The sequence below is a fragment of the Arachis stenosperma genome, chromosome 1 (assembly GCF_014773155.1).
Source record: "Arachis stenosperma cultivar V10309 chromosome 1, arast.V10309.gnm1.PFL2, whole genome shotgun sequence".
Taxonomy (NCBI): domain Eukaryota; kingdom Viridiplantae; phylum Streptophyta; class Magnoliopsida; order Fabales; family Fabaceae; genus Arachis; species Arachis stenosperma.
This window is the reverse complement of record NC_080377.1, coordinates 85,730,401-85,747,489: the sequence shown is the minus strand read 5'-3', so window position 1 is coordinate 85,747,489 and position 17,089 is coordinate 85,730,401. Positions and strand designations below refer to the sequence as shown.

The window sequence follows — 17,089 nt, the reverse complement described above, 5'->3', positions numbered from 1 at the left end:
GAATTGAAAGAATGTAGAAGGAACAATAGTAGATCTACAACAAAGTATAAGAACAACATAAAGGAAATTACAACAAAAGAGTAAAAGAAGATGAATGTAGCAACAAAGAATTGAGAGATAGAAGTAGAAGGAAGCAAAGAGTAAAACCTAGATCTAAGAACTAAACCTAATCCTAATCCTAATTCTAGAGAGAAGTGAGAGCTTCTCTCTCTAGAAACTACTTCTAAACTAATCCTAATGTGTGTGTAATGAATGGAATCCCCTTTTCTCTTCAATCCTTGGCTTTAAATAGCATCTTTGGCGCCAAAGTTGGTTGGGATTGGGCCCCACAACCCTTCAGAATTCGTTGGCCACGTTTTCATTAAAAAATCATAAACCAACACCGACGCGTACGCGCACAGCACGCATACGCGTCCATGGAGTTATTCGCAGGTGCGCGCAAGCGCCAGGTGCGCGCGTGCGTCCATGGGCGAGTTCAACTTCTTTGACTTTTCATGATTGCTCCACTTTGCATGCTTTCCCTCTTCACTCCTTTGATCCATTCCTAGCCTTTTCAATCTGAAATCACTAACAAACATATCAAGGCATCTAGTGGAATCAAAGGGAGATTAAAACCATTAAATTAAGGGTTGAAAAGCATGTTTTCACATCTAAGCACAAATAAGGAGACAATCACAAAACCATGCTATTTCAATGGATAAATGAGGGTAAAAGGTTATAAAATCCCCTAAACTCAATACAAGATAAACCGTCAAATCGGGGTTTGTCAGTGTGCGCACGCACACCCCTGTACGGACGCACAGACCCTGTTTCATAATTTTAAACTTTATTTTCAACTATTTCACCTTCCCGTCAAGGTTGTAAGCTTCTACAACACCATTTTAAGACTCTTTGACTTATTTTTGGGTACTAGAACATGGAAAAGGTCCTAGGGGGTTTGATTTGGGATTTTCCTTGAAAAGCTAGCAAACAGAGGTTTAGGTTTCTTGTGTATTGTAAAAGAGTTAGTAGAGAGGGAAGGAAGAGTGGTGCATATGGTGATTTTTGACAATGAATTGGTAAATTGATGAACTAATGAGCTAGGAATGGAAGTAATGAATTGATGATGGTTATGATGAGTTGAAGACTCAAAGAGGAATGATGATCTTGTTGAATAATGAGAGTGTGCTAGGCACTATATCCTTGGGTTAAGTATGATAAGTGTGCAGGGTATTATGCCCTTGGGATTGACTTGTGATTGATAATCTTTTCTGCTGCAAGAGTAGGCCAGGCACTATATCCTTAGGTTACGCATGCGAGTGTGCCTGGCACTATATCTGTGGGTGAATAGAGTGTGCCCGGCACAATATTCGTTGGTCAATAGAGTGTGCCCGACACTATATTCGTGGGTGCGGCAGAAAAGCGACATCCGAAAGGATGTGTCGGGTTGGCATTTATGGACCGACAAGTGATATCATGAGCCAATAGGATAGGCATTCATCTTATGCATCTTTTATGTGCTTGTTTGCTTTAATTACATGAGTTTGTCTAATTGTATAATATGCCTATTTGCTTACTTGAACTACTTGCTTTATATGCTTCTACTTGTGTTTTATTTGCTTGCATTAATTGTGATTGTCTGGTGCTGAGGAGGTTAGGTAGGCGGTGGCGATGGGATCGCACGGAGGTAAGGTTGGCAAAGGCTGTGGGATACAACGGTGTGATTAGTATTAGTTAGAATCCCCCTAAGTTTAGATAACCTTGATTTATGGTTTAAGTTCTTTTATTTGTTCCGTTCTTAGCTTGAATATCTATATGTGATGTGGAGTTCTTGGATTGCCTTCGGCGTCCGGAGCCTTACCTCTTACATCATTGGGCACTGTTACCATACTGAGAACCTCCAGTTCTAATTCCATACTTTGTTGTTCTTTTTCAGATGCAGGTCATAATCTACTTCGGTGAGATTGCGAATATGGTAACAGAGCCGAATATAGTTCCCCCTTGGTTTAATTTATTTTACTTTGTTATAGTTACTATCACATCTTTTTGTGTTTTATCTTTATGGCCTTAGAGGCTTACTTGAGAGATAGGTTGTATAATCTGTTTTAATTCTAAAACTCTGTATATTTCTATTTGTAACTAGTCGGCTTAAACTCCACAAGTTGCGGCTAGTTCTCTATGATTATTATATTCTTATATTTATATATGTTTTATTCTCTTATACCTATACCTTGTATCTTATGCGTTAACTTCGTGTGAACGTCTCACACTTTTGTAATTCTGTTTTGAGCTTACTCCTTCATCAGGCTTCTAGATTATATTATTTTCTTCTATATATAAATATGTATAAGCCTTAGGATTGTCTTAACCTCTGATTAACCTTTGCCTTACGGCTAGAGGTAAGGCTTAGGGTAATTGGTGTGTTATACCACGAGGATTGTGGTTTGAAGCAATCTATGGTTATCTTGTAGGTCTTAGTCAGGCAGATCAGAAAGTTGTTGGATTGATGAAAGGGCAATTAATAATAATGTTGTATATGAAAGCAATAGAGTTAAGGATTGGAGTCGCTTTGTATATCAAATATTTAGATGTTAAGCAGTAATAAGGAATATAGTTGAGAATCAGAGTTGCTTTGCCTTTCTGAATTAACTCTGGTAGTATTGTCTTCTCTGCATGTGAATGATCTCTTCTATGACAGGCTGTATGTGATCAAAGCCATTGCCCGTGGTAATTGATCTCCTCTGCTACAGATTGAATGCCATTGGCTGTGGTCATCCAATCTAATGAAGGGTGAAGTGCTTAACATGTCATTCTTCTGGCGATCCTACTCAAAACGCCACAGACAAGGTCAAATCTTCTGGATCAGAGAATGCTGCTTCTATGGATTCTAGCCTATACCACAGAGACCCTAATCTCCTCGAAAATTTGCTGAACTGGTGTCTCGAGAAGTCCCCAACGAAGTCGTGGATTAACCGTCTGAGAGATGTATAAACATAGTTGTTGGCTCGTGCTTTCCTGCCAAGTATTCACACAAACCCAAGTAGACGCGGGTGTTTGTCAGGCACATTTGTCTTAATGTGATGAACAAAGCTAATTTGTCAGATCATCCTATTCACCACAATGAAGATCGCATATACATCTTAGAAATAGATCAAACACGGATCGGAAAAGAAATAGTAATACTTTTATTAATTCATAGGACTCGGTAGGGCTCCTCCCCTCAACCTAGGAGGTTTAAAACTCATAATGAAGTAAAAACAATAGAAAAATGAAAATAAGGCTGAATGGTATGCATGATTCCCAATGATTATGTAAAATACACCTTAAATACTAAACAGATGACTAGTAAGGGTAAAGCAGTCTATTTAGTGCTAAAATTTACTTCTGGGGCCCACTTGGTGATTGTTTGGGCTGAGCTTTGATGAGATCCACGTGCTAGGGGACTCCTTGGGCAGTGAACGCTGGCTAGGGGGTCCTCTTTGGGCATTTGGATGCCGGTCTCTACTTTTGGGCGCTGGACGCCTGGAAGGAGGCAGTAAGCTGTCGTTGGACGCCAGTTTTGGGCATTCTCATCCGAAGCAAAGTATGGACTATTATATATTGCTGGAAAGCTCTGGAAGTCAGTTTCTATAGTCTTTAAGAGTGCTCCATTTAGACTTCTTTAACTCTAGAAAAGTTCTTCCGAGTACAAGAAGGTCAGATCCGAACAACATCTACAGTGCTTTTTCTGTCTCTGAATCAAACTTTTGCTCCAGCTCCTCAATTTCAGCCAGAAATTATCTAAAATTGTACAAAAGCACAAAAACTCATAGGAGAATCCAAAAATGTGATTTTAACACTAAAACCTATAAAAATTTAATAAAAACTAAACAAATCACACTAAAAACTATATGAAAATGATGTCAAAAATCGTATAAAATATCCTCTCATCACTGTTCATCATACTAAGACGAATGTGCCTGACAAACACCTGCGTCTACTTGGGTTCGTGTGAATACTTTAGTGGAAAGCACTAACCGCCAGCTTGAATCATACATCTCTCAGACAGCTAATCTATGACTTCGTTGGGGACTTCTCGAGACACTAGTTCAGCCGATTTATGGGGAGAATAGGGTCTCCATGGTAGAGGCTAGAATCCAATGATACAACATTCTCTGATCCGGAAGATCTGACCTTGTCTGTGGTATTTTGAGTAGGATCATTAAGGAGAATGGACTATACGCGCTTCACCCTCAAGCAGAGATGGATCCACACTAACCCTAGGGTTCAGATCCGGAGGAGCATTCGCGACCTCTCAATAAAGGCATTGATCATATACAGCCTGCCATTGAAGAGATCACTCAGAAGCAAAGAAGACAATAATGCCAGAGTTAAATTCAGAAAGACAAAGCAACTCCAATCCTTAACCATATTCCTATTACTGATTCCAATTTACAAAGTATTAGCACCCTGTTATATTAGACCATTTTCACTCTATCAATCCATCAACCTTCTGATCTGCCTGACCCGCAAGATAACCATAGCTTGCTTCAAACCACAATCTTCGTGGGATCGACCCTGACTCACTTAGGTATTACTTGGACGACCCAGTACACTTGCTGGTACAGCTGTACAGAGGTGTGAGGATTCGTGCACCAAGTTTTTGTCGCTGTTGTCGGAGATTGTTGAGTTTGGACAAACTGACGGATTGTCTTGCTCCCTAGATCAGGTAATTCATTTTATTTTATTTGAATCTTTTATTTTTATTTTCTTCTTCTTAAATTTAAAAAAAAAAAAAATAAAAAGCTTTTCAAAAATAATTTTCTTTTCTTTGTTTAATCTTTGTTCTTGGTTTGAGTCTTTTTGTTTTTGTTCTTGGTAAATTTTCGTTTCTTTGAGTCTTTGTTTTTTGCCCTTTTTGTAATTTTTGAAATTTTGGTATATTCCTTTCAAAAATTTTTCAAAAATAATTTTTTTTTGGTGAAGTCTTGTGTCAAATCTTTAAGTTTGGTGTTATCTTGTGTTTTGCTTTATATTTTTTGAAAATTTGTGTTTAGTTTTCCAAAAATTTTATGTTTGATGTTCTTTGTATGTTCTTGTATTCTTTAAATTTCTTGAGTCTTTTTTTTATGTTCTTGTTAGTCTTCACAGTGTTCTTAAGTTTTCTTTCTTTTTTGATCTTAAAATTTTTAAGTTGTGTCCCTTTGTGTTTCCCTCCAAAATTTTCGAAAATTCGGGGTGCTAGCTCTAAAAATTTTAAGTCTTATGTCTTTTACTTGTTTTTCTTTTTCATCATTAAATTCAAAAATAAAAAAAAAATATCTGTTCTATTTTTATTTTAACTATATTTTCGAAATTTTACTTTAAAAATTTAGATTTTAATTTTTATCTTATCTTATCTTGGTTTTTAATTTTCAAAAATCAAATCTTTTCAAAATTAAAAATCTTATCTTTTTCAAAAATCATATCTTTTTCAAAATCCTATCTTATCTTTTTCAAATTTCAAATTTAAGAATTCAAATTTCAATTTAAAAAAAATCAAATCTTTTTCAAAATCAAATCTCAAATCTTATCTTTTTAAAATCTTTTTCATATCTTTTTAATTTCTTATTTTTCTTATCTTTTTTCTAAATTTCAAATCTTTTCTTATCTTATCTCTTATCTTATTTTAAAATTCAAACCTTTTCTTAATTAATTTATTATATTTTCTCTCTTCTTTTCCAAAACTTCCTAACTAACTCTTCTCTTTCTTAATTTTTGAAAACTCTCTCCTTCTTCTCTCTCTTCTATTTTCAAAAATCACTAACTAAATTTCAATTCCTTTTTAAATTATTAAGCATAATTTTCGAAAATTAATTAATAAAATAAAAACAAATATATTTTAATTTTTCATTTACTTTTTCTATTTCTAATTCTTCTCATCTTTACTTCTATTTATTCAAATTCTACTCCCCTCTCCTCTTCTATCTTTACTTTTCTTTCTCTCTTCTTTCTCTTCTTTCTCTTCTTTCTTCACATCTCACTAGAAGCTCTTTGGTTCAAGTAGCACAAAAAGCTTTCTTCTTTTCTTTCTTTCTTCTTTTATTGTGTATGACCAGGAATAGGGATAAAGACCCCCTCTTGACTCCTGATCCTGAACCTGAGAAAACTCAAAGGAGGCATTTACAACAAGCTAAAGCACAACACTCTGGAAGAGACCTCTCAGAAAACTTTAAACAAGAAACAGAAGACATGGCCAAACCTCAAGAGGAGCCAAGAAAGGTTCTTGGTGACTTCACCGTGCCTACCTCTGACTTTTATGGAAGAAGTATCTCTGTACCTGCCATTGAAGCTAACAATTTTGAGCTTAAGGCTCAGTTAGTCTCTCTTCTGCAGCAGATCTACAAGTTCGATGGACTTCCAATAGAAAATCCACATCAATTTTTAGCTGAGTTCTTATAGATCTGTGATACTATAAAGACTAATGGAGAAAATCCTGATGTCCACAAGTTTATGCTCTTTCCCTTTGCTATAAGAGATAGAGCTAAGACATGGTTGGATGCCCAACCTAAAGAGAGCCTAGACTCTTGGAAAAAGTTGGTTAATGCTTTTTTAGCGAAGTTCTTTCCTCCTCAGAGGATGAGAAAAATAAGAGTGGATATTCAAATTTTCAGACAAAGAGAAGCTGAATCCCTCTATGAAGCTTGGGAAAGATACAAGTAACTGATCAGGAGATGTCCTCCTGACATGCTTTCAGAATGGTCTATCATAGGCATGTTCTATGATGGTCTTTTTGAGATGTCCAAAATTTCATTGGACAGCTTTGCAGGTGGATCACTCATCTTGAAGAAAACACCTGCAGAAGCTAGAGAACTCATTGAGATGGTTGTAAAAACTAGTTCATCTACACTTCTGAGAGGAATCCTGTAAACCATGGGATCCCTTAGAAGAAAGGAGTTCATGAAGATGAGACTCTGAATGCCATATTGGCTCAGAATAAGATCTTGACTCAACAGGTCAACATGATCTCTGAGCATCTGATTGGGATGCAAGCTGCATCTGACTGGGATGCAAGCTGCAACTGGCAGTACTCAGGAAGCTTCTTCTAAAATAGAAGCTTATGATCGTGATAAACCCACCATGGAGGAGGTGAATTACATGGGAGAACCCTATGGAAACACCTACAATCCTTCATAGAGAAATCATCCTAACCTTTTATGGAAGGATCAACAAAAATCTCAGCAAGGTTTTAATAACAATCAAGGTGGAAGGAACTAGAATAGATTCAACAACAGACCAACATTCCCATCTTCTCAAGGGAATATGAAAACCTCTAAGCAGAGCCTCTCTAACTTAGTTATTCTAGTTTCCAGCCTCTCTAAGACCACTCATAGTTTCATAAAGGAAACAAGGTCTTCCATTAGAAGCTTGGAGATACAGGTTGGTCAACTGAGCAAGAGGATCCCTGAAATTCCCCCTGACATTCTTTCCAATAACACTGAGGTGAATCTAAGAGAAGAGTGTAAGGCTATAACCATGGAAGTAGAGGCCGAATCAGAGGAGAATGGGAAGGCATCAACCGCAAGTGAAGAAGCCTTTACTGGGCGTTCAACGACCACATTGGCAGCAAGCCTGGCGCTGAACACCGGTGAGGAACCCCTCACTGGGCGTTCAACACCCATCATGGCAATAGAGTTGGCGCTGAACGCCAGCTAGGGAGCACTGGCTGGGCGTTCAACGCCGAAACATACAGGCTTTCTGGCGTTGAACGCCAGTGAGGAACCCTTCACTTGGCGTTCAACACCCAACCAGGCAGGCTTTTTGGCACTGAATGCCACTGAGGAACCCCTCATTGGGCATTCAACACCTAACCATACAGCCATTTTGGCACTGAACGCCAGTGAGGTCCTCACTGGGTGTTCGACACCCACACACCCAGGGAAGCTAGCATTGAACGCCAGCAAGGACACCCCTGCTGGGTGTTCAATGCCCAAAATGCTAGAGGGACTAGCGTTTAACGCCAGTGAGGGTGGAGCAATGAGCTATGAAAGCTAGCGTTGAACGCCAGTTAAAGCACACCCTCTGAATGCTTAAGTCCCACTCAAGAACCCTCTATCCCGAAACCAAAGGAAGCAAATGCTCACATAAAAAACATGAAGGTTCCTTTGAATGCACTTCTGCTGTGTATGAGTTCTGATGACTACTCATCCTCGAATGAGGATGAAGAGACTAGGAAAGAGCAAGTTGCTCGGTATCTAGGAGCTTTTATGAAGTTGAATGCCAAGTTATTTGGAACAAAGCCTCTGGAGGAAGAACCTCCACTGCTTACCAAAGAACTAAATGCTTTAGTTCAGCAGAGGCTACCTCAGAAGCTTCTAGATCCTGGACGCTTTCTGATTCCTTACACCATAAGCACCAAGACCTTTAAAAAGGCTCTATATGACCTAGGGTCAAGCATCAACCTCATGCCTCTCTCTGTAATGGAGAAGTTGAGAATCCTTGAGGTGCAAGCTGCAAACATCTCATTAGAGATGGCAGACAAGACAATAAAGAAGCCATATGGCTTAGTAGAAGATGTCTTGGTAAAGGATGAAAACCACTACATCCCTACAAACTTCATTGTCTTTGACATTTGAGAGGATGAAGATGAATGTGTCATCCTTGAAAGACCTTTCCTAGCCACTTCCAATGCTATCATTGATGTGGCTAAGGGAGAACTGACTCTACAATTAGGGGAGGACCACATCTTATTTAAGATGCCTTATCCCAATTCTCCCTCTAAAAGAGAGATAATTCTACAATCCAATCCTCTCTTTCTGTGCAGAGCTTTATTGAGCCTCCAAACATCAATTCTAAGTTTGGTGTTGGGCAGTGATGAGCGGATAATTTGTATACTTTTTGGCATTGTTTTTAGTATGTTTTTGATATCTTTTAGTTAGATTTTAGTACATTTTTATTAGTTTTTATTTAAAATTCACTTTTCTGGACTTTACTATGAGTTTGTGTGTTTTTCTGTGATTTCAGGTATTTTCTGGCTGAAATTGAGGGACCTGAGCAAAAATCTGATTCAGAGACCAAAAAGGACTGCAGATGCTGTTGGATTCTGACCTCCCTGCACTCGAAGTGGATTTTCTGGAGCTACAGAAGCCCAATTGGCGCGCTCTCAACGGCGTTGGAAAGTAGACATCCAGGGCTTTCCAGCAATATATAATAGTCCATACTTTGTCCAAGATTTGATGGCCCAAACCCGCGAAGCAATCCGGCCTCAGGAATTCCAGCGTTAAACGCCGGAACAGGAATAAAAGTTGGAGTTAAACGCCCAAACTGGCATGGGAGCTGGCGTTTAACTCCAGAAAAGGTCTCTACACGAATTTCCTTGATTGCTCAGCCCAAGCACACACCAAGTGGGCCCGGAAGTGGATTTTTATGTCATTTACTCATTTCTGTACACCTTAGGTTACTAGTTTACTATTAATAGGACCTTTTACTATTGTATTAGTAGACTTTGGTAGCTATCTTCACTTTTATGCTATCTTAGATCTTTGGGAGGCTGGCCATTCGGCCATGCCTGGACCTTATGCTTATGTATTTTCAACGGTGGAGTTTCTACACACCATAGATTAAGGGTGTGAAGCTCTGTTGTACCTCGAGTATTAATGCAATTACTATTGTTCTTCTATTCAACTCCGCTTGTTCTTTATCTAAGATATCACTCGTTCTTCAACCTATGAACAAGGTGACTGACAACCATTCTTGTTCTACAAGCATTCGAGGCTTTAGTGAATATCTCTTGGATTCCTGATTGCACGATGCATGGTTGATCGCCTGACAACCGAGTGCTCGCCTGACAAACGAGCCAGCCATTCCGTGAGATCAGAATCTTCGTGGTATAGGCAGGACCTGATGGCGGCATTCAAGAGAATCCGGAAGGTCTAAACCTTGTCTGTGGTATTCTGAGTAGGATTCAATGATTGAATGACTGTGACGTGCTTCAAACCCTGAGGGCGGGGCGTTAGTGACAGACGCAAAAGAATCACTGGATTCTATTCCGGCCTGATTGAGAACCGACAGATGAATTCCGCTATGACCGTGACAGGGGCATATGCAATCGCTTTCACTGAGAGGATGGGAGGTAGCTGCTGACAACAGTGAGACCCTACACGAGCTTGCCATGGAAAGGAGTAAGAAAGGATTGGATGAAGGCTGTAGGAAAGCAGAGAGACGGAAGGGAAGGCATCTTCATACACTTGTCTGAAGCTCATACACCAATGATATACATAAGTATCACTATCTTTATCTTTTGTGTTATTTTCGTTCATCATCATCATATACATTTGAGTTTGCCTGACTAAGATTTACAAGATGACCATAGCTTGCTTCATTACTAACAATCTCCGTGGGATCGACCCTTACTCACGTAAGGTTTATTACTTGGACGACCCAGTGCACTTGCTGGTTAGTTGTGCGAAGTTGTGTAATGCCATGGTATTGAGCGCACCAAGTTTTTGGAGCCATTACCAGGGATTATGAGAGTTGTGAAAAAGTATAGTTCACAATTTCGCCGACCAAGTTTTTGGCGCCGTTGCCGGGGATTGTTCATGTTTTGAGCAAGCTTTTGGTAACATCAGAGCCAAGATCCGGCAACAACATCAAATTTTTGGTGTTATTGCCCGGGATTGTTTAGGCTGGACAACTGACGGTTCATCTTGTTGCTTAGATTAGGTATTTTTTTTTTCGAAATTCTTGAAGGTGAATTCTAGAGTTTCATGATGATTTGTTGAAATCTGGCTGGCTGAGAAGCCATGTCTAATCTGATTGGACCGAGGTTTCAACTTATCACCACAAGAGCTTGTTGATTTCGTATCAATCTTGCTGTTGGAGCAGTGATTTGCTAAGGCTTGGCTGACCTTGGTCATGTCTAGTGTTTTGGACCGAAGCTTTCTTTGAAAGCTTGGCTGGCTGTGAAGCCATGTCTAATTCCTGGACCGGAGTCTTAGACTAGCATTGCACTGATTCCTAGAATTCTCATTAAGAATTTTGATGTTTTCACTTAAATTTTCGAAAATCACAAAAAAATTACAAAACCATAAAAATCCAAAAATATTTCTTGTTTGAGTCTAGAGTCTCATCTTAAGTTTGGTGTCAAATGCATGTCTTTGTTATATTTTTCGAATCCATGCATATATTTTGTGTTCTAATCTTTGAATTCTATTGACTTGAAGTATTTTTTTGTGTCTCATATGCATTCTCATATTGTTAGTGTCAGTAGTACACAAACTGCTAAGTTTGGTGTCTTGCATGCATTGTTATTTGATTCTTGTTGCATTTTGATTATTAAAAATCCAAAAATATTTTTAATTTGTGTCTTTTCAAGTCAATGATACAAAGAATTGAAGATTTAGAACATACTGCAGAGGAATTATACAGAAAAAGCTGAGCATTCAAAAATGCCCAGTGAAGAAGGCAGACTGGCGTTTAAACGCCAGCCAGGGTACCTGGTTGGGCGTTTAACGCCCAAAGAGGTAGCATTTTGGGCGTTAAACGCCAGAATGTATACCATTCTGGGCGTTTAACGCCAGGATGGTGCTAGGGAGAAGATTTTGTTTTCAAATCAATTTTTTTCAAATTTTTCAAAATCAAATCTTTTTCAAATCAAATCTTTTCAATCAAATGTTTTCAAAATCAATTTCTTTCCTTTTTAAAAGATACTTACTAACAATTAATGATTTGATTGAACATCTCAAATTTGTTACCTTTTCTGTTGAGAAAGGTTTTTAATGTTTGAATCATATCTTTTCTTGTTAGGCAAGTCATCAATTTTTAAAATCATATCTTTTCAAATTGTTTTTAAAATCATATCTTTTCAAATAGTTTTCAAATCATATCTTCTCAATCACATTTTTTTTTCATATCTTCTTAACCACATCTTTTTCAAAATAACTTTCAATCAAATCTTCTTAATTTCTAATTTCAAATTCTTTTTCAAAAATCACTTAATTTCTTTTCCACTTTTATTTTCGAAAATTAATTAATGTTTTTCAAAATAATTTCAAAATTTTTCACTTGATTTTCGAAAATAAACTTCCCTCCTTCCCACATCCTTCTATTTATGGAGTGCCACTCCTTCTCAATGCACAATTCGAACCTTATCTAACTAAAGTTCGAATTTATCTTCTCCTTTTTCTTTCTATTTCTCTTTTCCTCTGACACTTAAAGGAATCTCTATACTGTGACATAGAGGATTCCACATTTTCTTGTTCCCTTCTCTTTCATATGAGCAGGAGCAAGGACAAAGGCATTCTTGTTGAAGCTGATCCTGAACCTGAAAGGACTTTGAAGAGAAAGCTAAGAGAAGCCAAAGCACAACTCTCTTTAGAGGACCTGACCGAATTCTTCAAGGAAGAAAACATGGCAGCAGAAAACAACAACAATGCAAACAATGCAAGGAAGGTGCTGGGTGACTTTACTGCACCTACTCCTGATTTTTATGGGAGAAGCATCTCTATCCCTGCCATTGGAGCAAACAACTTTGAGCTTAAGCCTCAATTAGTTTCTCTAATGCAACAGAATTGCAAGTTCCATGGACTTCCAATGGAAGATCCTCATCAGTTCTTAGCTGAATTCTTGCAAATCTGTGACACAGTCAAGACTAATGGGGTTAACCCTGAGGTCTATAGACTGATGCTATTCCCTTTTGCTGTAAGAGACAGAGCTAGAATATGGTTGGATTCTCAACCTAAAGAAAGCCTGGACTCTTGGGAAAAGCTAGTCAATGCCTTCTTGGCAAAGTTCTTTCCACCACAAAGATGGAGTAAGCTTAGAGTGGAAGTCCAAACCTTCAGACAGAAGGATGGAGAATCCCTCTATGAAGCTTGGGAAAGATACAAACAATTAATCAGAAAATGTCCTTCTGACATGCTTTCTGAATGGAGCATCATAGGTATTTTCTATGATGGTCTCTCTGAACTATCTAAGATGTCCTTGGATAGCTCTGCAGGAGGATCTCTTCATCTGAAGAAGACGCCTACTGAAGCTCAAGAACTGATTGAAATGGTTGCAAATAACCAATTCATGTACACTTCTGAAAGAAATCCTGTGAACAATGGGACTAGTCAGAAGAAAGGAGTTCTTGATATTGACACTCTGAATGCCATTTTGGCCCAGAATAAAATATTGACTCAACAAGTCAATTTGATTTCTCAAAGACTGTCTGGAATGCAAAATGCACCAAACAGTACTAAGGAAGCTTCATCTGAGGAAGAAGCTTATGATCCTGAGAACCCTTCCATGGAAGAGGTAAATTACCTAGGAGAACCCTATGGTAACACCTATAATTCTTCATGGAGAAATCACCCAAATCTTTCATGGAAGAATCACGAGAGACCTCAACAAGGTTTCAATAACAATGGTGGAAGAAACAGGTTTAACAATGGCAAGCCTTTTCCATCATCTTCTCAGCAACAGACAGAGAGCTCTAAGCAGAATAATTCTGACTTAGCAACCATGGTCTCTGATCTGATCAAAACCACTCAAAGTTTCATGACTGAAACTAGATCTTCCATTAGGAATTTGGAAGGACAAGTGGGTCAGCTGAGCAAGAAAATTACTGAACTTCCTCCAAGCACTCTCCCAAGTAACACTGAAGAAAATCCAAAAGGAGAGTGCAAAGCCATAAACATGGCCGAATTCTGGGAGGAAGAAGAGGCAGTGAACGCCACTGAGGAAGGCCTCACTGGACGTCCACTGGCCTCTAATGAGTTCCCCAATGAGGAACCTTGGGAATCTGAGGCTCAGACTGAGACCATAGAGATTCCCTTGGACTTGCTACTGCCTTTCATGAGCTCTGATGAGTATTCTTCCTCTGAAGAGGATGAGTATGTCACTGAAGAGCAAGTTGCTAAATACCTTGGAGCAATCATGAAGCTAAATGACAAGTTATTTGGAAATGAGACTTGGGAAGATGAACCCCCCTTGCTCACCAAAGAACTGGATGACCTGTCTAGGCAGAAACTGCCTCAAAAGAGGCAGGATCCTGGGAAGTTTTCTATACCTTGTACCATAGGCACCATGACCTTCAAGAAGGCCTTGTGTGACTTAGGGTCAAGTGTAAACCTCATGCCCTCTCTGTAATGGAGAAATTAGGGATCTTTGAGGTGCAAGCTGCAAAAATCTCACTAGAAATGGCAGACAACTCAAGAAAACAAGCCCATGGACTTGTAGAGGATGTTCTGGTTAAGGTTGAAAACCATTACATTCCTACTGATTTCATAGTCCTAGAGACTGGGAAGTGCATGGATGAATCCATCATCCTTGGCAGACCATTCCTAGCCACAGCAAAGGCTGTGATTGATGTTGATAGAGGAGAGTTGATCATTCAAGTGAATGAAGAATCCATGGTGTTTAAGGCCCAAGGATATCCCTCTATCATCATGGAGAAGAAGCATGAAGAGCTTCTCTCAAAACAGAGCCAAGCAGAGCCCCCACAGTCAAACTCTAAGTTTGGTGTTGGGAGGCCACAACCAAAATCTAAGTTTGGTGTTGAAACCCCACATTCAAACTCTAAGTTTGGTGTTGGGAGGTTTCAACAAGGTTCTGAGTGTTTCTGAGGCTCCATGGGAGTCCTCTGTCAAGCTAATGACACTAAAGAAGCGCTTGTTGGGAGGCAACCCAATGTTTTATAATTAATTATTTTCTTTTGTTATTTTATCTTTTTTGTAGGATGATGATCATAAGAAGTCACAAAAACAATGAAAAAAGCAAAAACAGAATGAAAAACAGGAAGAAAAACAGCACACCCTGGAGGAAGATGCTGCTGGCGTTCAAACGCCAGTCAGCCTAGCAGTTGGGCGTTTAACGCCCAGTCTGGCACCTTTCTGGGCGTTTAACGCCAGAAAAGGGCACCAGACTGGCGTTAAACGCCAGTAAAGGGCAACAACCTGGCGTTAAACGCCAGGAATGGGCACCAGCCCGGCGTTTAACGCCAGAAATGGGTCAAAACATGGATTTTGATGCCATTTGGTGCAGGGATGACTTTTCCTTGACACTACAGGATCTGTGGACCCCACAGGACCCTACCATCACTCTCTCTCTTCTTCCCCCATTCACCAATCACCTCAACACCTCTTCCCCAAAAACCCCTCACCTATCAAATCCCATCTTTCTCTTCACCACTCACATCCATCCTTCATAAAACCCCACCAACCTCACCCTTCAAATTCAAACCACTTTCCCTCCCAAACCCACCCTCAAATGGCCGAACCTTTACCCCCCTCTCTCCTATAAATACCCTTCTTCAACCCTTCATTTTCACACAACCTAAAGACCACTTCTTCCCCTTTGGCCGAACACACTACCCTCCCCCTCTTCCTCATTTCTTCTTCTTCTACTCCTTTCTTTCTTCTTTTGCTCGAGGACGAGCAAACATTTTAAGTTTGGTGTGGTAAAAGCGTTGCTTTTTCGTTTTTCCATAACCATTATGGCACCAAAGGCCGGAGAAACCTCTAAAAAGAGGAAAGGGAAAGCAAAAGCTTCCACCTCCAAGTCATGGGAGATGGATAGATTCCTCTCAAAGGTGCATCAAGACCACTTCTATGAAGTTGTGGCCTTGAAGAAGGTGATCCCCGAAGTCCCCTTTTTACTCAAAAAGGGTGAATATCCGGAGATCCGCCATGAGATCCAAAGAAGAGGTTGGGAAGTTCTCACCAACCCCATTCAACAAGTTGGAATCTTGATGGTTCAAGAGTTCTATGCCAATGCATGGATCACCAAGAACCATGACCAAAGTGTGAACCCGAATCCAAAGAATTATCTCACTATGGTTCGGGGGAAATACTTGGATTTTAGTCCAGAAAGTGTGAGGGTGGCGTTCAACTTGCCTATGATGCAAGGAGATGAGCATCCTTACACTAGAAGGGTCAACTTTGATCAAAGGTTGGACCAAGTCCTCACAGTCATATGTGAAGAGGGCGCACAATGGAAGCAAGATTCAAGAGGAAAGCCGGTCCAATTGAGAAGGCATGACCTCAAGCCCGTGGCTAGAGGATGGTTAGAGTTCATACAACGCTCAATCATTCCCACTAGCAACCGGTCCGAAGTTACCATAGACCGGGCCATCATGATCCATAGTATCATGATTGGAGAGGAAATAGAGGTTCATGAGGTTATAGCTCAAGAACTCTATAAAGTGGCAGACAAGACCTCCACTGTGGCAAGATTAGCCTTTCCTCACCTCATTTGTCACCTCTGTTATTCAGTTGGAGTTGACATAGAAGGAGATATCCCCATTGATGAGGACAAGCCCATCACCAAGAAAAGGATGGAATACACAAGAGACCCCTCTCATCAAGAAATCCCTGAGATTCCTCAAGGGATGAACTTTCCTCCACAAAACTATTGGGAGCAACTAAACACCTCCCTAGGAGAATTAAGTTCCAACATGGGACAACTAAGGGTGGAGCATCAAGAACACTCCATTCTCCTCCATGAAATTAGAGAAGATCAAAGAATCATGAGGGAGGAGCAACAAAGACAAGGAAGAGACATTGAGGAGCTCAAGCACTCCATAGGACCTTCAAAAGCAAGGAAGAGCCGCCATCACTAAGGTGGACCCATTCCTTGATTTCCTTGTTCTTTATTCCTTTGTTTTTCGAATTTTATGCTTTATGTTATCCATGTTTGTGTCTTATGATCATTAGTGTCTTAGTGTCTAGCCTTAAAGTTATGAATGTCCTATGAATCCATCACCTTTCTTGAATAAAAATGTGCTTAATTGAAAAAGGAAGAATTGCATGAATTTTGAATTTTATAATAGTTTAATTATTTTGATGTGGTGGCAATATTTTTGTTCTCTGAATGTATGTGTAAACAGTGCATATGTATCTTGAATTTGTGGTTCATGAATGTTGGCTCTTGAAAGAATGATGAAAAAGGAGACATGTTACTGAGGATCTGAAAAATCAATAAAATGATTCTTGAAGCAAGAAAAAGCTATTCAAAAAAAAAAAAAAAAAAAAAAAAGAGAAAAAAACCGAAAAAAAAAAATCGAAAAAAAAGAAAGAAAGAAAAAAAGAAAAAAAATAAAGTTGTGATCCAAGGCAAATAAGAGTGTGCTTAAGAACCCTGGACACCTCTAATTGGGGACTTTAGCAAAGCT

The 17,089-nt window shown here is 39.3% G+C and overlaps 1 non-coding gene across 1 annotated transcript; it reads right to left on the bottom strand.

Annotated features, from left to right (window-relative positions):
• Positions 1-12,750: 12,750 nt before the first annotated feature.
• LOC130955734 (small nucleolar RNA R71) lies at positions 12,751-12,858 on the bottom strand. The gene has a single exon (XR_009076865.1). It is a non-coding gene; the product is annotated as a small nucleolar RNA R71 (small nucleolar RNA).
• Positions 12,859-17,089: the final 4,231 nt, after the last annotated feature.